General features: G+C 31.7%; 1 long non-coding RNA gene across 1 annotated transcript in view; it reads right to left on the minus strand.

Moving 5' to 3' along the window:
* LOC139501658 (uncharacterized) overlaps nt 1-4,579 on the minus strand; it is a 67,836-nt gene extending 63,257 nt beyond the window's left edge. The window contains exon 1 of the long non-coding RNA XR_011658624.1: nt 4,205-4,579. This is a non-coding gene — a long non-coding RNA (uncharacterized lncRNA). The remainder of the gene's footprint in view (nt 1-4,204) is intronic.
* Between the last annotated feature and the right edge of the window lie 1,421 nt (nt 4,580-6,000).

The raw sequence follows: 6,000 nt of genomic DNA on the forward strand, positions 1-6,000 counted from the left end.
ATTCAAGTAAGAATCTATCAAGAATTATATATGAAAAGAAATAACCAAATTTAAGACAATACATGGCAACATATACCAATACGATAACAGAAACAACAATTATTACATTTACGGTGCACCAGTTGCGCATCTCGACAATTAATGTCTCCTCAGTGATGCACGAGATCAAAATATTTGAGAATTTTAAAACTAACTTAATACTCTCGAGATAAAAGACCAACAAAAATTAAAAAGACATAGAATTCAGTATAAATCAACAACAAAAAACAGATAAACAACCGCATACACGACACCATTAATTAGCAGTCAAATACAAATGCCAAGGTCGTGTTTGTTTCATTCCACATACTAGTTAATAAGATAAAATAAAAAGAGTATATTGAATCAACATATAAGAAATATAAGATAACCATTGAAATAACTCAGATATATCTATAATCATTCTAAATTAAGTAGTTACTAGAATTATTTTCAGCACGCACTACCACACAGATAATATGGCAACGAATGTGGATATTAATTCTATGACAGTCTAGTCAAAAGTGTTGATTCGTTAATCTCACATGAACAATTCAAAGTAATGCTTACAGTGTTTTTATATGGGTAAAAATCGGTATCCGAAGTTGTTCTCTTTCCAATGTATGATTATTTTTTATTCTTCATTTTCAGAGGACCAAAAACACTGACAAATATCTGAAATACTTTGTAAAAACTGCAGACATGATTCAAATAAAGGCAACATGATATACCGCTTTCCGACAATCAGAAATTAATTGACAGAAAACAAATTAGGGTTACAAACTTTAACCGATGGAAACTCATCAACTATAAGTGAAAAACAACGGATCAACAGAAACACTTAAGTGCTTCAAACCAATGCAAAAATACAAATATCTTAACATCTAATAACAAAAACACTTATTTTCACCTGTTCGAAATGATCTTTCAACAAAACTCTGGACATTGTGATCCGCAGTTGATATTTTTACAGTGTCAACCTGCAAAAACCCGATAATCGGTATTTAAATTCAAACTACCAGCACTACCACTATAAACATCTATTTTATAAATGAGATTCTTCTACTTTAACACAGACGTAGAACTCTAATACTGAGAGGAAAACAGATCGGGTTATGGTGGTACATTGATACTGTGTAAGTGACCTTAATTCACGTTTTATAAGACAGTACAAACCAATTGATTCTGTCTATCACTCAATCTATTTTCATTAATCACGTTTTTGTTCGTCTTGTCAGAACTGATTTACTAAAGACTGTCTCGAGTATGTAAAAGAAACGTAGATGATGTGATATGTGTAACCATATCTATCTAGCAAGGACAAACTGGAGGAGAATGACGTTCGAAGCATCTTTGTGGTACCATGAGGAGAAAGGGGGATTTAATAAACTATATTTGTCAACTAAAATATACAATTCAAATTTTTTAATATTTTAATAGTCTAACTTTTTCATTGATTTTCGAAATGTAAACTTTACAAAACTATAGTGTACTGCTATTTTTTACCAACATATATGTAATATAGGATGCAAGGATGATGCTTTTGATACCAACATTTGAACATTATCTCTAGATTTATAACGAGGCAATGCATTCACAAAAAAAATGAATACATTAATCTTAAAGGAAACTTCCAGATAAGAATTGCAACGATTACATAATGTGATGAAAGTTTTGAAACTCTGTAGAACTGCAACAAAAACGAAAAACACCTGTGAAAGCAATGAATAAAAAAATACATAACCAACTACCAGTATTTAATAACGTACTCGTTAAGTTCTTTATGAATGTCTATAGATAACTTTTTATACATTATATTATACATTTGTGATGCGTTTGGAAGAATAAATTACATAACACTTTTATTTGATAACTTTATAAATTAGTCTTCTTTTTAACCTAATGTAAAAGAGATTTTTCTCTAACATAACAGATCCTGCACACAATGGCTTTTGGGATAGGTCTTGAATTTGTGAAAAGTACATGCAGGAGATTTATTAGACCTTAAATAATGAAAAGTTGGAACTACAAAACACATCAAACGAACGATCCTCCTCAAGGGGTTTTTGATTATGTTTAAACATATTTATTTTATAGTGGATTGGGAAACAAGTTTTGCAACTTATATTAATCCCTTTCCACTTTGCGGGTGCGAGTGCTGCCTTGTAGCGGCATTAGCCTGCTCTTTTTCGAAATCTGCAAGGGTGTCTTTAACGTGCAAGAGATATGGCTCTCTCTTAACACGGGTCAACAATTTGCCGTCCCCTTCAGACGGACTATCATCGTTTCCTCGAGATCATACTCGCAAATGGTGTCAAGGGAGAGCCGAAAATTCAGTTCCTGAAATTTTCATCCCAGACGGGAATCGAACCAGAAACCTTTGTGTCAGTAGTCCGATGCACTAACCACTACACCACGGCTCTCTCTTGATTGTGTGACTAGTTGGACGTTTTTATAATGACTAGTTGATTACCTGACAAAATATTCCTTATTTTTTTAATTATTTGAAAATGAAGGACTGTATTTTTGATAATCTGTTTGAAAAATTAATCAATGATTAACAAAAGTTTTTTGGCATATCATTTATAGACACGTTGATACTCAAAACATATGTTTAGTTATTAAAGTAGTTGACTAAGGCACTAGCATAACTTACTGACTAAGGCACTAGCATAACTTACTATCATTATCTCGAATGGTGTAAACATTAAACCTCTAACCAACTCCCAAAATTCTCAACATATATAATATAAGAAGATGTGCCAATGAGACAACACTCCATCCAAGTCATAGCTTGTTAAAGTAAACCATTATAGGTCAAAGTAAGGTCTTCAACTCGGATTATTGGCTCACATCGAACAGCAAGCTATAAAGGGCCCCTAAAAAACGACTAGTGTAAAATCATTCACACAGGAATATACATGTTTTTGGTGAAAACAGATTTCAGTAGAAAGCTATATTCTGAAGGTTTGCAATCTCTCTAAACGGAAGATGGGCCTGCCTTCTGTGGCCGTACTTATCAGAGCAGAAACAGCTATTTTGGAGAATATTAAAGGTTTTTCAAAGATTGGTAAAACATTAAATTAGACAGGATGATTAATCGGCAATTTAGATATGCTGTTCGCTTGTGTTAGTATCAATCAAATTTGACAGAGCAAAGTGAAAAATCTTATTTTAATTTAGATTAGTTATTACTTAAATAGTTTTAACAGTTTTAATCGTAGTTTAGACATAAATCAAAGGTAAAATTATCTGTTAAAGCTTACATAGAATTCGACTAATTGTAAGTTATAAACATGGAATCTCTGGGCCAACATCAACGTTGTAACATAACATCTTGAGTGGTAAAGCCTAAAAGATCTATTTTATGTCAAATAACACAGATCAACTTATACCTGTCTTCTTAAGCAGGCTTATTCCTATTCTCAATCGTTAAAATTTACTGAGGTGTATTGTTGGGGAATTAAGATGTACTGGTTGATTGACGAATGTTAAAAGCCACTGTCAGCACTATTCGTTGTAGTTTTTATAAGTATGACCGGAGGTCTAGGAAGACAACTACCGACCATTGGCAGAAAAATTGAACGTGAGACATTCAAACTCACGATCTTGGTGTTGACAGGCTAGTGATACTATTGATAAACTACTTTTATTTGGTCACTGGGGTACCGGCACCTCAGAGGAATACTATTGTTCATCATAATCACACGGGCAATAGAAACAATGCGGACTTAAAAGTCAGATCTTAACAGTCGAACAAAAAGAAAAATAATGACATAACTATAAGACGATGTTGAGGGGCTGACAATGAGACAAATATCCAGCACAGTCCATATGACTTGGATGTAAGAAACTATATACACAGCACTGCAGCAATCTTCTCAGAATATAAATGCGTATGTTATGTGGGAAGAAAATGTTTCTACAGAGATCTCTAAACTGTCATTTTAGTAGCTAATAAAAGCGTTTTATGTGAGCAGTGGTTATCTATTAATAGTTGAAATACAGACAATATGTTATACTCGTGTAAAACATAGTCGTTTACAGGTCTATGAGAACGCATTGATTCCGAACCATGCAATTCCTTGATGATTATCATTGTTTATCCCTCTGGTATCTTTCGCCTCTGTTTTGAAATGGTAATTAAAGTGAATATATCTTTTAAAAAGAAAAGAAAAACACTTACCATTAATTAAGGTCTTTTAAAGGATTTTAAATCAACCACAAATCATCCAGTATTAAAATATCGAACATTATTGACATTATTGCATCAATTTATAAACCATCAAAGAAAATCACTAGTTGTGTATTGATATTTTTTTCACATAATGGATGTTTTAGCACAACCATACAATAACTAGTGATAGAGTTAACCCACCACTGCTGAGGTGTACAAACTAATGAAGAAGAAAATCGAATTCTCGTCACGTGTCTATTGCATTCTAGCAAATAAAGATTTTTTATTCTAAACCTGTTATTCTGCAAATTAAATTGATGCTTTCAACGAGGAATCATATTGAATATTTAACTGCTATATTTGTGTGTGATGTACAAGATGTTGTATAAATCATCTCCACGGAGATAAACTGTTTTCTAATTGATTGATGTTGCCTTCCTAATAACACCAATGTAAAATAAATTACCGTACAGGGTAATCATACACAAACAACGACATCTATTTGTAGAGTAGAAATATAATTGACCTATGAAGCGATGTAGATCTAACATTGCTCAGGGATTGTAGTATTTCCATAAATGAGGGCCTTGATGAAGGTTAATTGCTTTATTACGAAATTTATATTTTAAAGACATTAATATAATATATTTCTGAATCTATTTTATAGCGAAATATTTATTTGAATCTTATTTTTTATATATTCATTTATATAAAAAGAATATAAGTCATCAAAAGTTGGTGTTGTTTGACTAGATTAATACAATACAATAATTATACAATACAATACAATATTTTATTCGCACAAACACATTTACATTAAATGGTTATGGCATACAAAATTAAGACAATAAACTGACAATAGTTAAATTGATTATAATTATATTAGAGTGACAGTGGTATTCACAGCGAAGAAGAAAAAGGCTATAAATATCAACAGTTAACACATTGTTAATGTTCATGAACAATTAAAAAAAGAACACAAACAAAAATTAGGTTGCATATTAAAAAAAGTTATACAGATGTTCTTAATAAAAGACAATCATTAATATACTTTATGGTGATTTAATTGCGTCACTCATTATGCATGCTTTCCAATTCCAATAAATATACTAAATTTATTTATCCAGTGTCCATGGTGTCTTCTGTCCAATTTCAGGGTTTATGATTAAGGGGACACAACTGCAACATTCATGACATTTAAAATCGTATGTTTTTGTTCCGATTATTGATTGTTCGGCTTACGACGATATGACAACAAGTAATAGCTTTTGTAAAAAAACTTGCCGTATTTTAGCTAATTATATTGAGATCAGTGGTTTGTGAGTAGTTTATTTTTATTGAAATATTGCACTTCAAGCAATATGAAAACATAGCGCTTTTTTTCTACTAATTTGTCATTTTTGTTGTATTATTGGTGGACCCGTGTTATAATGGAAGGAGACTTAATAAAATTGAGAATGGAAATGGGGAATGATATTATAATAAAATGTATTCTGTGTCTATAATCAACTTGATAAAAATAGCATATAACCTACGCATACTTTTGAGGATTACTACTTGACGTAAAGTGTGTACGCCCCATCCCCCCCTTTTTGCTTGTTTTTTTTAAATGATTAATCATACGGGACTATGTGAACTATGCCATTTCCTGTGTACTCTATTATTATTTAATATTTATCCGACAATTCTTTACTTATAGAGATATTTTTCGCTGCAATTTACTGATTGTCAAAGTCATGTGATTCGCTATGGTGGAGTTGACCAGTGCTTCGAAGAACGTCGCTCAGTCATTTTGAAATTCAAAT

This window comes from Mytilus edulis, chromosome 13 (genome assembly GCF_963676685.1).
Source record: "Mytilus edulis chromosome 13, xbMytEdul2.2, whole genome shotgun sequence".
Classification (NCBI taxonomy): Eukaryota; Metazoa; Mollusca; class Bivalvia; order Mytilida; family Mytilidae; genus Mytilus; species Mytilus edulis.